Source organism: Lissotriton helveticus, chromosome 10, assembly GCF_964261635.1.
Source record: "Lissotriton helveticus chromosome 10, aLisHel1.1, whole genome shotgun sequence".
NCBI lineage: Eukaryota > Metazoa > Chordata > Amphibia > Caudata > Salamandridae > Lissotriton > Lissotriton helveticus.
The window spans coordinates 1,114,058,584-1,114,076,890 of NC_136071.1; the positions used below are offsets into that span (position 1 = coordinate 1,114,058,584).

General features: G+C 38.8%; 1 protein-coding gene across 3 annotated transcripts in view; it reads right to left on the reverse strand.

The window, feature by feature from the left end:
• ATP2C1 (ATPase secretory pathway Ca2+ transporting 1) overlaps positions 1-18,307 on the reverse strand; it is a 912,406-nt gene that overhangs the window by 797,336 nt on the left and 96,763 nt on the right. The gene's annotated exons all lie outside the window — the stretch shown is intronic.

The following is an 18,307-nucleotide window of genomic DNA, read 5'->3' on the forward strand; positions in this document are numbered from 1 at the left end:
TATTGTTTCATCCTTGGGTATTGGTTCTTGTGTACATATTGTAAATACTTGTTTATTTCTGCATTTTTATCATTTATTTGTCTATGGCTCACAAATTGGCACTTCTTAATGAGCTGTCACTTGGAGCACCTTTTTAGACATTAGATCAGTCTCTTGAATTGTTTAGTTTCAAATACATTTTTTGTTGTAAATACAAAATATGGATCATGTATGTACTCGGGTTGATTTATTTGGAAATGTTGTAATATTCTTATACAACCTTTTGAAACCCATGACCATCAATGTTTTCTGTTTAAAAAAATAGAGATGCTTGTAGAACACTTGTTTATCTTTAGCTTTATTACCCTTGTTCTAGGGATTACAGGGTACCCCATTGTTTCAATACTGTGCTACTGGAATCAACTTATCGCATACAGTATATCCCGAGCAAAATCACAAAAATTATATACAGCACATGTCAAAGTAAGACATCACGTTCCAATTCAGGTGTCAATCTTCTTCTTTAATGTTCGTTACAGCATCACTTTGATTGTTACCTTCTATCATGTCTTCTTACTTTGGAATCAACTTATCCTTGGCGGATGAGGGCTTATCGTGCAAAATCGGTCCTACGTTGCTTGTATTTTGGTTCAGCGAGGACCTGGCTTTGCAGCTCTGGCTAAACTGTTCCAATGAGAAGGGGGGTCAAGGTTGATTTGCAAATGGCTGGGTCCAAACTGGGATGGCATGTTGGGTGAAAAACAATGGATTGGGATGCGGCCCGTGCGATTGCAAGTGACGGAGATTAATTAAATTATTCAATCTACCCTTTGTTGTTGCTGTCACAATATACAGAATGGGGCAATATGTCCGCCCATTTGGGTCATTCTCTTCCTTCACTGAGCTTGACTGCATTTTGCTTGTATACATATTGTACTTGTGTCCAAAAAAGTCCCTTCCATTGCCCGATATTGTCCTATTTTATATAGTTTTCTTTTTTTTATTGAATATTCAAACATGCATCTACATGTTAATCAAGACCACATAAGCAGTTAAAAGTACCATCTCACATATAATACAGCAAATTTGTATAGACAATATTCAGTGTGCAACTCTGTTGCCAGGCCTAAGCCACAGATCAAGTTAACAATTTTGTCCTTACATTATCGCGACAATGCAGCAACACCATTATTTTGTGTTAAATTCTGTGGGACCCAGCAGCATTTCAGACAATGCTACTGGGCCTTTGCTGGTGTTTTAATAGTGCCGTATTCATTACTGCAACTGCTCATACACATGTTTAAAGTCAGAGGAAGGCAGGGAAATGAGATATGACCGCAGAAGGAACAGAGAGAAGGTCAATGAGGAATGAATAGGGAAAACAGTTGTTCTTAACCTCAACAGAGAAAATAGATGCAGAAATCTCTAGGGAGAGGGAGAGGAGCCTACGATTATCAGAATGTAGGCCATAGAGCCAAAAAGAGTGGGAATAGAGAATCAAAAGGAACTAATAATAAATCTTTCCTTTAAAAATCTAACCAGTGACATGGCAGCATGGCTTCGTCCCGGGCAAGGGGACTACAGACCATACCCGTCGGGCTATTGCCCTATTTGATGCCATGTCTGTCACGGGGGGCCGGATGTCAATGAACCTACTTGACGCTGAGAAAACTTTTGATCGTGTTTCATGGAACTTCTTGTGGGTAGCCATGGCACGCATCAATTTCGGCCCTAAATTTCTGAAATCTATTAAATCAATGTATCTACGTCCCAAAGCAAAACTTCTAATGCTAGGTTCAGAATCTGGTTATATTAATCTTGCAAGAGGCACAAGGCAGGGATGTCCCTGTTCACCCCTTCTTTTCGCTCTCTATATCAACCCCCTAATTCTTAAATTTTTGGAAAGCAATATTATTAAACCAACGCTCTGTAATCATTTTGAGACAAAAATGTTAGCTTATGCCGATGACATCGCGGTTTTAACACCTGACCCGATCGAGGTGATTCACGAAATTGAGCGAGTGGCCTTAGAATGTGGTAATTGCTCGGGGTATTCTCTTAATAGAGGAAAGACTGTTATCTTATGTACCGATAATACTGTCTGCCAGGACCAAAGAAGAGCCAAGACAGCTACTTATCTTGGAGTAGTTATCTGCTCTAATACTAAACTTGTAGTGAAACTTAATTTTGATCCGCTCCTGGAAATGATAAAGATTGATTTGGATAGGGTAAATGGTCTCTACCTCTCCATTATAGGTAGGGTCAATTATTTAAAAATGAATGTACTGCCTAGATGCCTATATTTATTTCAAGCTATTGCTTTATCTGTTGAACCTAAAACTCTTACATTGATCCACGCCCTCATCTCTAAATTTGTTTGGCAGCACGGAAAGATTAGGCGATCACACTCTTTTCTGTCTCTTCCACTGGATAGGGGTGGGCTTACTCTACCTAATATAACTTTCTACCACTGGGCAGCTTTTCCTAAACAGCTAACTCCTATGGTGTTAGATTCGATCGAAGAAAATCAGACTGAAACAGTGTCAATTCCCTCAATTTATGAGCTCGTACTCGGCCAAGATGCTAAAGGTTTATTATTAAGAAGGACCGAGGCAAGTCATTACAAGAAGAATAAGGGAGAAATCCTAAAAAGCGCCTGGAAAATCTGGGATAAAGTAGCCAAACACATGCACATTGGGAAAATCAATTGTTATACGCCTCTGTGGCATTCTACTATTACACTTGGTCTTGATTTTGAATTTACTGCAAGGAAATGGGGAAGGTTGGGTATTAAAACTGTTAACGAGTTTTTGCTAAAAGGATTTGACACAGCTTTTATTGATTTAAAAACGAAATTTGGTCTCTCTTATGGGGACTTTCTTAAGTTTGCTCAGTTATTCGCTAAGATAAGAGCTAAAGGCTCTACATTGTGTCTTTCAAAAATTGATATAATTGAGGCAATGGTCAGACCAAATACTAGGATAGGAACGTTTTATGATACCCTTCTGACTGAAACAAAGGATGATATAGAACAGACGAAAACTAAATGGGCGGCGAAACTTAATAATCCAGATATTGATATAGACAGAGTCCTGGAGTTGAGCCATAAATTATTTATGGCTAGTAACCTAAAAGCTCAACTGTTCAAAACAGTATTCGATCTTTATTTTACCCCAGCCAAACTTTTTGCGTGGGGCAAAAGAGAGAGCGATCTTTGCCCGCGATGTTTACAAGGACCCGCCACTCTAATCCATATGTTTAGCAATTGTTCAGAACTCACTGTTATAAAAAATATGATGGCTTCTTTTTGGGAGAAACTATTTTGTCATAAACTCCCCGAGTCTGATAACCTATTTGTCTTAGGTTTTGACAACTCTTTAAAACTTTCAAAAACTGAAGAAAGGGTGTTGTTCATTGGTACAGCGGTATTGAGATTAATTCTGTCCGCCCGTTGGAAAGAAGTTTCCCCACCTAGCTTTCAGATGTGGCTAGCCCGCTTTTTAGCGGTTTACAGTTACGAATCGGCTACATTTGCTACTAGAGGCTTCAAAGCAAGGCTTCGAGGGGAGGCAATCTGGCGGCCTGTTTCAAATTGGAAGGCCGGGATAACTCCAAGTAGAATTGGTTGAGGTTTTAAAAGACTCTGTCTGATTATTTCTACCCTACTTAACAGTTCTTAGTCTTAGCATTCAGCTCCACAGTTCTTAAATGTTCTTAAATGTATGTATAATGTATCCATTCTTGATGCTTAATGCTCTTTCTTCTTCTTTTTTTTTTTTTTTCTTTTCTCTCCGTGTATTTACTGCTTAAAATTTTCTCTGATTGTCTTATGCTGCTACTGGTTCTTTAATAATAAAAAAAAATCAAAAAAAAAATCTAACCAGTGACAAGAAAGAGGTGTTGGAAATAGGCTTAGGGTTTGCTCAATCAGCACCAATTAATACGTTTAAATTGGAAAAGGATAACAAAATCTTTAAGGATAAAGAAGCAATACTAAGGAAAATAAATCAGGTTTAAAATATCCATCAACATGGACCCCATCCAAACAGATGATAGGGAAAGTAGTTGAATTATTTGAAAAAGTAATTGAAAGAGGAATAGTGGACCTGAACAGTAGGAAATTCAGGGGAAATAATAATCTATCAGTGAAATATCAAGAAGCATTAAAGAAACTGGAGACATATGAGGGGATCACTGTAAATCCCTGAGATAAGGGTGGCAGTATAATGATTTTAGATACAGTTGATTACAATAGGAGAATAATGGCACTCCTGAATGTAGAGAAACATTATTGAAATACAGTAGGAGTGAGTTAGGCTACAAGATAGTAGGCATTCTTAGGCAAGCAAAGAAGGATTAACGTATCTGTCAGGAAGAATGAGAGTTCCTGTGGAATGAATATCCCATAATACCAACCATCTATGGCCTCCTGAAGGTGCACAAGAACATAGAGGATCCCCATGAGACCCATAGTATCTAGTATAAATTCTTTGACAGAACCCATGTATGTATGTAGACCGATTTTTAAGGCCCCTGGTATCAGAGCAGGACTCATATATCAAGGACAAGTTCAATATGACACGGAAAGTAGAGGGCCTACAATATGAATCCAGCAAAGAGTAGTTAGTCACTCTATATATCGAGTCACTCTGAACTAACATACCTCAAGATGACACTGTAGAGATGATTAAAGGTTTATTAGGAATAGGGGAAGAGGAATTGTCAGCTCACTCGACTTTCATCATAGAGAAAGTAGAAATAATTCTGAAGAATAACATTTTTTTATTTGACAGAGAATTTTTCTTCCAAACAAAAGGGACCAGCATGGGAGCCTCATGTGCTCCCAGCCTGGTCTGTTTATATGTGGAAGCGTTTGAGGCTAAACATATATATAATGAGGTGGCCCCCTTTTTCAAAAACATAAGCTACTGGTCATGATTCATCGACAATGTATTTTTTTTTATATAATAGTGACGTGAAGAAGAGCAAAACATGTTTATCAAGTGGCTCAATTGCGGTGATCCCCATTTGAAGTTTACAACAAGAATAAATAAAACTGAACGTGACTTCCTGGACATTAAAATCAAAGCAGAACAGTAGCAGCCGATGTTCTGAATGAGCGGTGGGCGCGGGAGGGAAAGGGGGCAGAGGCGTCGCTGGGGGGAAAAATACAAAATAATAATAATTGTAAAAGAACGTACCTGCAGCCGGCCGTGTCATGCTCATCTGCTCCTCTTTTCCTCCTTTTCTCCAGGCACAGGCTCCCAGACTACCCTGCAGCCAATCCTGAAGGTGCTCTTATTTCCTGAGATCGGCTTCAGGATTGGCCTGAGCGCCGATGATTTGAGCTCCAGGACAGACTGGGAGCCTGTGCCTGCTCTCTCCAAACCCTGCAATTCAGCTGAGGTTGGAGAAAACCTCACTGCGCATGACAGTTTGGCCGACCTGGGACGGCCAGTCAAACCGTCATGCTCAGTAAACGCAGTTCACTACCACTCCCCCTCAGTGCATGACACCCTCCAGGCCCCTCCCCCATGACTCGGCAGGAAAGGGAAAATAAAACAAGTGTTTATTATTGTTTTATTTTTCCTTTCCTGGTGTTTTATTTGGCGAGGTGGGGGGCTCCGCCATAGCAGAGGAGCCGCCGCTGAAGCAGATTAAGGAAAACATGTTGTGGAATTGTTTAACAAGCCAACAGATTGGATCTCCATGTTGCGCTATACCAGTAATCATCTTTTTGCCAAAATGATAATATATTACTTTTGGCCAATTTCTCCGACTTCGGCGGAATTGTACGGACATAGAGGATTTTAAGAAGCACACAAATATATTGCAAAACAAATTGAGAAATAGGGGATACCCAAGTAGGTTAATTAGAAGGGCATAAAAAAGAGCTAAATATTATGATAGAGTGAATATGTTCAGTGAAAATATCAGGGGTCAAACTGAGAATAATAGAATGACCTGTGAATTTTTCCATTTTCCAATATTAGTAATAAAAGGATAGGACAATACGAAACCGACTGATACACACATACAAAGAAAAGAAAGGTAAATATCAAAAAAGAATACTTGATGGAAGACCATTAGTAGGTAATTTTCCATGTGTGCCTTGTGTCAATTGCTAAACTGTAAGAGATGACAGGATCAAACACAATGAAATCTCCCTCTGGGTGAAAAATATGGCAAATTGTAGAACAAAAAACGTGGTCTATTTAATTATTTTCCCTTGTGGCAAGGGGTACGTGGGTGAAACTGGAAGAGCAATGAGGTTTGACTAGATTAACATTGGTCAGCTATAAACATGTAAAAGTGATCCATTAGTTTAGCATTGGGTTGAGAATAACCATAGAGAAGGTGAATTGCAATGGTTGATCCTGGAATGCACTACAGGCTTTTGACAGAGGTGGTGATCTTGATGGTAAATGGAAAAACAGAGACCAGTTTTACATGTCAAAATTTAGCACATATAAAGATGGACTAAATAATAGAGAGGAATGGGAACGGCTGGTTAGATAAAGATGGGCCCCACATTTAAATAAACAATATCATTTTTTAAACTGAGCAGTACAGAAATCAGAAAATTTGTTTCAGAATTGTATTTGTTTAACTCTTTAATTTTTAATGCTTATGATATCGATAGGCTATTAACATTCAATGATCAAAAATAGACCCAATCTGAAGAGCCATAAATAGGAATATGCAATGATCATTCACTTTAATATAGCCGTTATCTGTGCAAAGAAACAAACATATAGGGAGTGGAAAGGTAGTCGTGATTTCCCCCTAGTGGGTGAGCCTGACTCCAAGATGACCACCGTTAGTGACTTTACATAGCAGGAAGGTCGCATTGAACTAATAGTTAAGCGCAGGGCTGACAGAGGAGAAATTGTGCTTAATGGCCCAGAACATGAAACAATGGCTGCTTGCCAACATGGAAGTCGGCGTTTGTGAACAGCAACATGAGAGAGTGGGAAAGATACTTATGTGCTCTGACAATATTTGTTTTATTGATATTTTGTGAGACTAAGGGAATAATTTGTTTGCTTCTTAGAGACTCTGCTGGAATAAGTAAAGAGAGGACAGCGATTCCAACTCAGTATAATTACCTTATTGAGAGTGGAGAACTGAGGACTCAGCACCTTTTAAGAAACAAGTGGATTTTAAAACAGTGCCGCTAATTCAAAAAGTGAGTGATTAGATGTGAGACACTTTCTAAATTTACTGATATGCAAGTGTGTCATTAAAAGGGATTCCGAACTGAGGGGTATGTTTCATGTACTTTAGGCATTTCTGGGGCACTCAGAGTGAAATTTGAGGAACCGGTTGATGCAATAAAAATATTTCACTGGGAGTTATATAAGTAATTGATTCACAGAATTACTTTTGTCCAGTAACATTGAGAAATAATTACCATACTACTGAGTAGGGATCTGTGATATTGAGGGTTGCACTTTGTACATCTTCAGGACCTCAGATACAGTAGGAGAGTGACACGGAGGATTCAGCTCCAGAAGTAATCTAAGTGAAGAAATTGGATGCATGTTAAGTGTTTGCACCAGTCTGTGGACGGACAGGAGCAATAACCGCTGATGAAATTGCGAGATTTGTGAGAGTTATTAACAAGGTATGAGATAACGACTTTGTGAGTGAATAACCACTGTATGAACATCTTAGGTATGTGGAAAGTATAAAGTATAAAAACCTAAGGTATGTGAATAATGGAAGGTATACATTTGTGAATAATGAATATTATACACCTTAAGAGTATGTGGCACTAGGCATTGTTGAAGTAAAAGTGTTATTAACTCTCTAGTCAGATAATAAATTGATTGTAGGTGGGTACACTGCTACGAGGAACACAATTGATATCTGAGTAATGTGAAAAGAAGGTATGAAACATATTTGATGAAAAAGAATTGAATAATATCTGCTTTGTCTTCAGATGAGGCAAGATGGCGACCGTACTGGTCGTGTGAGCTAGCTGCTCTGCCGGACCTCGCGGACTTCGGCGTCTTCGATTGAACTGCGGGCGGAGAAAAAACCTCAGGAACCGAGGGATGAGTCCTGCATAAGTATTTATTTTTCCATTACTGGGAACTGTGCTCGTGTACCGCAGTGGAATTGCGAGGTACAGGGCTTGAGGTACGGGGCTTGAGGTGGGTCTGCAGCGCTACGGAGGCCACGGAGGCTGGGTCAGCAAGACGGCACACCTGTGCTCATCGCAGTGCAGCGCGGGAGCAGAAGGTAGCAGAGCGGAGTTGGGAAGAGCCGCGAGCCGCGATTAAATAATCACAGAGACACGGCTTATTTTTTAATGGATTATCAATGGATGGATTATCAATGTCATTGACCGAACTCTGAATCTGAACATTTCAACTAATATCGCTAGCCGTTTGGGTGGCCTGCTTTGAACCTCGCATTCACACTTACTTATCGTTAACAGCAGCTGTGCCCGTGTTCTCTAGCAGGAAAGGCAAGGCGGCTGCGCTCGTGTTTGGTAGCAGGAAAGGCAAGATTGCAGGACGGCAATCGGCACACCTGTGTTCATTGCAGCTTGGGAGACAGAAGTTTGCAGACCGGAGTTGTGAAGTGCTGCGGTCTCAAGACGCGATAAGCACCTGTGAGAAATGGCGCCTAAGGGAAGAAGAGGCCGTGGACAGCCCGCTACTGGGACCAGGACCGAGACCGAGACACAGGCCGAGAGTCTAAATTCGAGAGCAGACAACGTGGCTTCAACACCAACGCAGAAAACCCCGACTAGAGGCAACAGTCGTGTGGAGACACTGGCCAAGGAAACTGGAAAGTCTGCTAGAGGTAATTCGCGATTTCCTGGTAATGAGCTAGAGAGTGCGGTGCAGGGAGCATGTAATAACGCTAAGACTGTTAAAGCTACCACTAAAAGTATTCCTGAACTTTTTAACACTTTAAAAAACAAGGAGATTCTTAGGGGCACAAAGAATAAACCAAACCAGGTTACTGATAATGGTAGTGAGAGCATCCCGGTTGAGTCTGTTGAAGCTTTGATACAGCGCGTTGAAATCAGCCAGTTGGCGCAGGGAGGCTGTGAAAATGCTTTTACTGAAGAGGCTCAGCTATATCTTGATGAAGGAGAAGGATTGTGCGAAGAGAATGAGAAGCAGTCGGCTGAAACCGCTATAGTACAAGAACCTATGGGTAATACTGGTAATACTGGCCCCCCGAGGGTAACATTCCTGATAAATACATTGAGAGCATAGATTCTGTAGAATTCTATTCTTTATCAGAGCATTCTATTTCATCCACGGAAGATCTTGCTCAACAGTATGCTGAGCAAATGAGTATGGCTGAAGGGAGCTTGGATAGTAGTTATGAGACTGAAGGGGCGAACTCTGAGCAAACCGAGGGCCAGTCTGGGCAAACTGTACGCCGACTGCGGATGACACAGCTTGAGGATTTTGATCACAGCAGGGCAGCCTCACAGACCGACGAGGAGCAGGGTGATGAGATATCACTTGAACTTATTTACAAGACTATGATGAGACACAGTGAGGAGCACAAACAAGATAGCCTAAGAGTGCAAAATTCATGCAAGAAATTACAAAGCTCTGTTAGACAGCTGGCTAAATCTCATGCAGAATTCTTGGAAAGAGTTACCGAGGCGGAGACGCGTATAGCGACTTTGGAGGATGAGGTAGTTCAACAGAAGAGGATCATAGCTGAAAAACTTACTCACAAAGAAGAGATTAATTGGAAAGTTATTGATCTAGAAAATCGTTCGAGGAGAAATAACTTGCGATTTCTACAAATTAAGGAAGGAAAGGAAGGGACAGATCCTCGTGGTTTTATAGTTGAGCTGCTTAAAAAATCATTCCCCGACTCGATTCGATGGGACTGGGATCGGGAAGTTGAAAGAGCGCATCGGTTCCCATTTAACATTCGAGTTAACAACTTGGAACAGCGAGATCAAAGACCAAGGGCTTTATTAGTGGCATTCAACAGTTTTTTAGCGCGAGAGGAAGTGTATAAGAAAGCAAGACCGGATAAAAAAGTCAGCGCATTTGGTTGTGAATATTTTGTCCGCCCAGACTTATGTAAACAGACGGTGGATCTGAGATGGCAAATGCGACAGCTCATTCCCCTTTTTCAAGCCAAAGGAGCTCAGGTCTACCTTATGTTTCCTGCCAAAATGAAAATTGTTTATAAGGAGCGCACTCACTACTTTATAACATCATTGGCAGCTAAGACTTTTCTGGACTCATTGTAACCTGACTTATTAAATGTGTAAGCCTACATAGTGAAAAGTTTACATAATGATTATACCATTTCTTCAGAGGCTTATCTAAAAGTGGCTAATTATGTATACTGTTTAGCCTACAGGCTAACTCGAAGACGTATTTGAGTATACTATGTCTTTTTTCTAAAAATCAGTATTCAGTCCGGGGGCGAAGGCAGGGAAAATGGGGCAAGCTCACAATCAAGAGGACCATAAGTCCTAACGCCTCAATAAAGGGTATGGGAGGGGGGAGGGGCACATTAGTTTGGGGTGGTGTTGAGGGTGGCACAGTGGGGTGCTATGGGGAGGAAAAGTGGGGAAAAACTGTTCTTGGGCACAGCGAACTACAAAGTGAGAAGTCTATTTTTGATTTAATCTTGGCATGGTGTATCACGCTTTTTGATTCAAAGGTGTGTAAAGAAATGATTTGGATTTTGAACATGAATCGAAATATTAGAATAAAGGTAATTTTACTTCGAATTTTTCAATGGCAACGAAACGCTTAAGAATATGTTCTCTAAATGTATCAGGACTCAATAATGTGAACAAAAGGCAGAGAGTGGCTGCTGAATTAAAGTATATAGGACCACATATAGTATGCTTTCACGAGACTCATATACCTTGGCCCAAGAGATCGGTCTTAACTGAATTGGGATACACACTTGCAGTCGCTACGGGTCAAACTAGCACGATTAGGGGTGTAGCCACCATGGTTAAAGGGGACGTTGCTCGAATAGGTAAAACTTTGGCGGATAAAAAAGGTAGATGGGCAATAGTGGAAATAAGTGTAGACGGTAAGAATTTAACTCTTTGCAATGTTTATGGATCAAATTTAGATGACCCAGAGGTAATAGCGGAATTGAACACTGAGCTAACTACATGGGCTCAACCCATAATTATTTGTGGGGACATGAACATAAACTTGACTAATACTGCTATAAAGGAAGGGCGGGTCATGTACAAGGGCCGCAAACCAAAAGTATTTGAGGCATTGGCTAGCTTGATACAAGATCATGGGCTAGTGGATGTTTGGGGACAACTTAGAACACAAGATAATGGCTACACGTTCTACTCTTACCCGCATAAAAAATTAGTCAGGCTTGATTATTTCTTCTCTCCTATTTCAATTACGTCAGGCGCAAGTATTTCAATATATCCTAGAATAACATCTGATCACTCCCCGTTATTATTAGAGATTGATATGGGTTTAAATAAACCCAGACAAACTAGTTTTACATTTGATAGGAAGCTAATTTTTAACGAGGGGTTTCAAGAACATATAAGAAAATGGATAAAGTTATATTTTGAAGAGAATGAGGGATCCAGTTCACAAGCCATAATATGGGATACTTTTAAAGCTGGATTTCAGGGAGAATGTATAAGTTTTTCATCCAGGGCTCGGAAAAAAGCCAAATCAGAGCTAGATAGCTTATATGATCAATTAATCTTGTCAGAAACATTATTAATGCAGGAGATAATTAACAAAGGGCCAAGTCTAATTGAATTGGAGGATAAGGTTGCTAGGGATAAAGCGAAAATAACTGGTATCTGGTCTCAGGAAAATGCTAGGAAGTATCTCTCTTCAAAAATGGATGCCCATGAATATGGTGAAACAATCGGGCGAAGGCTGGCGATTCAATTAAGCATTAAAGAGTCGGCCAGAAATATTGCTCAAATGAGAGATTCTGAAGGTATGATACAATCGGCACCACAAGAGATACTTAAAATTTTTCAACGATTTTACTCTGAGCTATATGAGGGATCACTTTGTTCAGGATTAAATTGGAATACACTATTCGCAAAGGGCCTAAAAAAGGTGGACCCCACCGTCTCTTTGGGCCTAGAGGATATAATTACAGAGGAGGAGTTGGATAGAGCTGTTAATAGTTTAGCAAAGGGCAAAGCCGCTGGTCCCGACAGACTACCAAGTGAAATATACTTACAATTTTACCATGACATTAAAAAAGAACTTCTAAAAACAGTGAGGGAAGCTCAGGTGGGGAATCCCCAAGAACATGGGCGGAAGCTACTATTGCCGTTTTTTGTAAATAAGGGAAACCGGCAGATTGTGTAGGGTCATATAGACCGATTTCGCTGTTAAATTCTGACAATAAAATTTACTCTAAAATTTTAGCTAATCGGCTGTCAGATTGTATTACCCCTTTAGTTTCACAACATCAACATGGATTTATCCCTAGAAGGGGGACGACATAACATGTAAATACAGTTATATCTCTTTTTGATACGGCTTCAGTATATAAGAATGATTTAGCGCTGATTCTGCTGGACGCGGAAAAAGCGTTTGATCGTGTGCAATGGGAGTATCTTTGGCAAATAATGAGTAAAATGGGATTTGGGGGAAGATTCATTGGAGCAATACAATCTTTGTATTTAAACCCAGTAGCAAAGATTTCAGTCATGGGCCAACTTTCTGATAAAGTTATTATAACACGAGGTACACGACAAGGTTGCCCGTGCTCTCCTCTTTTATTTGCTCTTTACATAAACCCTTTTATTGAGTTATTAGACCAGAATATTTTGATCACCCCTTATAAAGTTCAGAATTTTTATTTTTCGGTGTTTGCATACGCCGATGACATAGCAGTGGTAACAACTAATCCTGCAACAGCAATTAAAGAAATTGAACGATTAGCACAGATATTTGGATTGATAACCGGCTATAAATTGAACGAGACTAAAACTCAAATTCTTTGTTCTGATACAATTGTCTGGGCTGATAGTAGGGTGGTTAAAGAGGTGACCTATTTGGGAATTCTAATCAGGGCAAACATGGCGGAAATTGTGCAAGTTAACTGGAATACTTTAATGCTAAAAATCACGGCATCCTTGGATAGATGGGAAAGGCTGTATTTAACTATCATTGGAAGATCAAATGTGATAAAAATGAATATACTGCCAAAGGTACTCTATTTGTTTAGATCAATACCTTTAGAAATCACTAAGGATAAGATACAGAACTTGCAATCTAAATGCGGGAAGTTTATATGGAGCCCGGGGAGACCTAGAAGGGCAATGAAATGTATGATGTTGCCAATTTTAAGGGGAGGAATGGGAGTACCTGATTTTTTCCTTTATTATGTTACTTGTTTTTTATTGAAAATGAAAAATTTAATAACAGGAGTTAATGAAATGGATGATGTCAACATGCCAAATATTTTTGATATGCAGTTGGGGTCTAATGCAAAACTTATTTTTGTAAAAGAAATTGATGGGAGTTATTTCAAGCGAACAAGGTTCAAGGTGAACATGGGGGCTTTCAAGGTTTGGAAATGGTATATGAAAAATATGGAATTACCAAGAGTCTCATATTACACTCCGTTTAATGCACATAGGATTTTACCAGGCATTTGTTCTGATGTAATGGCTAATAAATGGCAGCAAAAAGGTATTAAGACGCTAGGACACATGGTTAATATAAGTGTAAATCTTTTGAAGAGATCAAGGATGAATATTTACTGCCTAGATGGTATTTTTTTAAATACCTCCAAATACGGGATTATTTAACTCGAAGGGGTGGGAGTTTAAATCAACATCAAGTTATTGAAGAAATACGTAGATCAGCTAAAATTGGAGTAATTTATCAATCCTTGATCTCTGCTAATAAAGATGACATAGATAGAGTGCAGTTGAAATGGAGAGAGTCGTTAGGTGATTCCGAGATTAATATAGAGGATCTGTTAATTTTATCTAAGGAAGGGCTTATGTCGGCAAATTTGAAAGCTCAGTTTTTTAAGTCACTATATGATTTATATTATACGCCCAAGAGAATGGCGAATTGGATATTGGGAAGTCAGGGTAAAGGCTTCCGTTGTGGTGAGGAGGATGCTGGAGCGATATATGTTTTTTATAACTGTCTTAAGTTAAAGGGATTTATTGAGCACCTGGAAAAGTTTATTTCTTCAGTGATTAAAACAACGATAGTTATTTCTCCAGCAATGATGCTGTTAGGAAAAATACAGAAAGACAACAACTTGGATATACTTTTTCCACACCGGCATTTTATTTTTCTTGCAATGACAGTGGCACGCCTCTGTATCGCCAGGGAATGGCTACAGGAAAAACCACCGGACTTTCTGCAATGGCGTGCTAAAATGTTGAGCTTATATAATTTGGAGTGGAGCTTATTCTCAATTAAAGGATCAAGGAAAAAAAGACTGGGCATTAAAATTTGGGGCTCCTTCCGAGATTATTATGAGTCATGAATTTGTCTCTCTTGAAAACTAAAATATAAATAACGTGGACTTTATTTTGGACTTTATTACTTTATTACTGTATTATTGCATGATGTATAGGCTGATAGCTAACTCGAGATGTGTTTGTTAGTTTGCTGTACTAAGAACAATAAATAAAATTAAAAATTAAAAAAAAAAAGAATAATATCTGCTTTGGTGCTATGGTGCTATGAAGTTGAATACTGAATGTAATAATGCCAGTATATAGTGATGTACTGTGAAAAGTAATGGTGAAGTAATTATGTTTTTCTGTCATCTATAGACTTTGTTTTAGAATATGTCCTGATGAAGGTGGTGCGAACCATAACTACTTCCACCAAAATGTTGCATCGACAGATTTATAACCAGTGTAGTATTGTAATGGGAAATGATGTATGCATTTGAATACTATATGAATGTAATAGATGGTTTTAATGATTGAATGTGGTTTTAATATATGTAAGTGGTGTACTTTGTAACTATATAATAAATAAAACAATTATTGAACTATAGTGAAGCAGAGAAAGATTTCATAAAGGTGTTGAATGTTCATGATGACTATTAACTTTGGTGCTAAGGCAATTCCCGCTGTTACTCTCATTTCCATTGAAATTACAAGGTCAGCTCGGCTGCAGTGCATGACGAGCTGACCTTGTCATTAGCATGGAAGTGGTTAATGTGGGTATGTGGGTAGATTTTTTCTTGTTGATATGAATAACCCTGTCCCTTTTAGAAAACAAGGGTCACTCTCCTGTTGTTGGTGTGATGCATACATGAGTAGCCACCTTTGAATAGACTTTCAATAAATTCAAACAGAGCCTCCCATGCATGTGCAGTCACAGGTGACCATCTGTAATGGTTTCTGTAAAACTATATTTCAGAAAGATGTACAGAGGTCTGCCTATACATGTGCAAACATTTTTTAAAGTTTGCGTAATACAGATTTACAAAAGCATACATTAAAAACAAGCATTTGCAAAGACACTAGGCTTACAACCAACAGCAGACCTAATAGCATTCTCAATTCTTGTAACAACTGTGTATATATAGGGGTTCACCTGATACTAGATAAGGTTCCTAAGCCAGTGACTGAAAATCAATGTTACCAAAACAATGCTTAGGCAACTTTGTATTAGAACGTTATCTTTACAGTGGGGGCATCTATGAGAGATTACTGGAACCCAGATACAAATCAGATTTCAATAATTTATTATATAAAAAATAGAAAATTCATAAAAATACATACACTTCAATTATGGTCTATAGTTAAGTTAATTCAAGCATAACATTATACTGTGACATCCCTATTGCTCATTCATCCATCATCATTCAACCTATTTTTAGAATTAGATGGGTTTTTTTGTGCAGACTTGTCTTATTGTTTTAATATGTAAACATTTACTATTTTAAATCTTGCAATAGGGGCATATTCTTCTGAAATACATGTAATAACAAAACATTTCAACAGGATCAATATTCTGACATTCTTGGTCCTTATTCAGTACAATATTGTTTCAAATTATGAAAATTATGTGAATCCTTTCTTATCCATCATGGCTACCCATTCCCATCAATGGGAATGTATAGCCAATTGTATATTTTTTATATAATAAATTATTGAAATGTAATTTTTCATCAGGGTTCCGGTAATCTCTCATAGATGCCCCGCTATAAAGAGAACGCTCTAATACAAAATTGCCTAGGCACTTTTTGGTACAATTATTCTCAAGTCTTGTTTCATTATTGTTAATGAGATTTACATCAAGCTATGAACGTGTCTATCGTACATAAATTAAAAACCATTGCATTGCTAAAAACAGAACATATATACAAATTAAGTTCATTGTTGAAGATAATAAACCAATTACAATTTCCTCCATCTTTCGTTTATGTGCATAAGATTTATATCAAACTGTAAACACATTAATTTCAGAAAAACTAAAAAAATCCATTCCATTGCTAAAAACAGAACAACATATGTAATCAATCTTTTAGGTTCATCTGCTTAAGATAATGTTACAAAATACAATTTCCACCAGCAAACTTAATTTTGCTTGCCGGAATCCATAAAACATTCACTTAAGTGAAAAACTTTCTCACATAAGCATAACTTTTACCATCACTCAGAATGGTTAAGATCTCTAAAGCGTTGCCTCTTTCTTCAAATGGCTGCCCACTGCCTAGTGAGGTGAGTGATCTAATCCAGGGATGGACATCAGAAAAGGGCATGCATGGGGGTTTATATATGATTAAGACACAATTATCACTCAATGTGCTGTTTTCGGGATGTCGAACCATGCACTGGTTACGTTCAGAGAGTTATCTTCTGAGTCTAAACAGCATTCTAGATGCAGGTCCCTTGGAAGCTATACTGCTATCGCCATATACTCAAGAAGAATCCTTGCCAATCAGGGACTTCAGCATCGTTTGCACATACAGAAATTCAAGTTCTCAAAAGGGACTGGAACTGAGATCTTGTAATCTGTGTTGTGTAAAAAACTTTTCTGAAGCAGATCTGATCTTAGATATCCCCAAACTAGCTTGGATCCTCACTGACACAGTAGAGTTTTAATGTCTATGGGTTTACGCTTCCTGGATGAGTTCAACCAAGGTACTCTGCAGTGCCCGCTTTAATTGGATTTGCCCCATTATTTATTTTGAATGAAAATTGCCCCAGGTAGATTTCAATTATGTTACCAACCATATATCCGAAGGTCCCTCTAGAGGTTGGAGTTTCTTAACCGACAATTCCTTTCTATGTGGGGCTCAACTACTTACCAAAGTTGTACACACAATCGGGGAACCTGGCAGAAGCATAATACATTAGGACAGGCATGACCCAGGCTCCATACCCTCTGTTTGGTTGTTTCAAGCCCCAATTATACTAACTGCACCTCTATAGTTTGCTTACAACAATGGCTATTCCATCACGTTATCACTAGCCTCAAATACTCAAATATTTACATCTGGAAACCAACTTTAGCTGGTAACAGCCGAGGCACCTGTCAACTACTTGAGGCTGTAGGTTACCATAAACACATTTCTTGTGTCTTTGCATTCGATGTTAATGTTTAGATTTTTTATAATGGGTGTATTTTCTTAACTGATATAATTAGTTGACAGATTCAGAGGTATCAAATTGTAAGCAAAGAAATTACAGGGTTTCCTCTCCTCCCAATTTAGGGGAAGTCTGCTTCTCTCATGGGTTTCTCTTCTGTGCCACGTACAGGTGTAAAATAAAGGGGAGCAAACACACATCCCTGTCTAACCGCATAACTTCTACTTATTACCTGTTAAGTTGTAGCAGCTTGAAATGATTACCCACTACCAAGCCCCCCCACAGACTTCATAGATAATAATTTTCAACCAAGGGGGGGGGCTTTCTACTCCAAAATGTACATCCATAGACGTGTTCGATTCAGCTATATGGTTGCAGTGGAGCAGTCTAGACATATAGAATCCGAGATCACCCCTCCGACGTAGAGTGCACCTGGCCATTTTTGCTATAGACTCTGTAGTGACAGGGGCTATGCCAGGTGTAGGAAATATCACAGAGAAACCAACATGATTTGCAGGGTCATGAAATGATAAGGCAATGGAAGACCATATTGAAAAGTAGTTTTGACTTAAGTATGGATAAATGAAAGACAGCATATTATGCATACAATGTGATTAAAAGCAATTAATTATACAGAATATTTACTGGCTTTATTTGTATTGATGGGTTGGCAATTTTATAGAATATAAATGTTTCTTAAAAACTATAGAAATGGACTAGGCCAAATGCAGAATGTTAAAGAACATTATGGATTTCACCCTGCCTTCCTACTTTCCTGGCTTT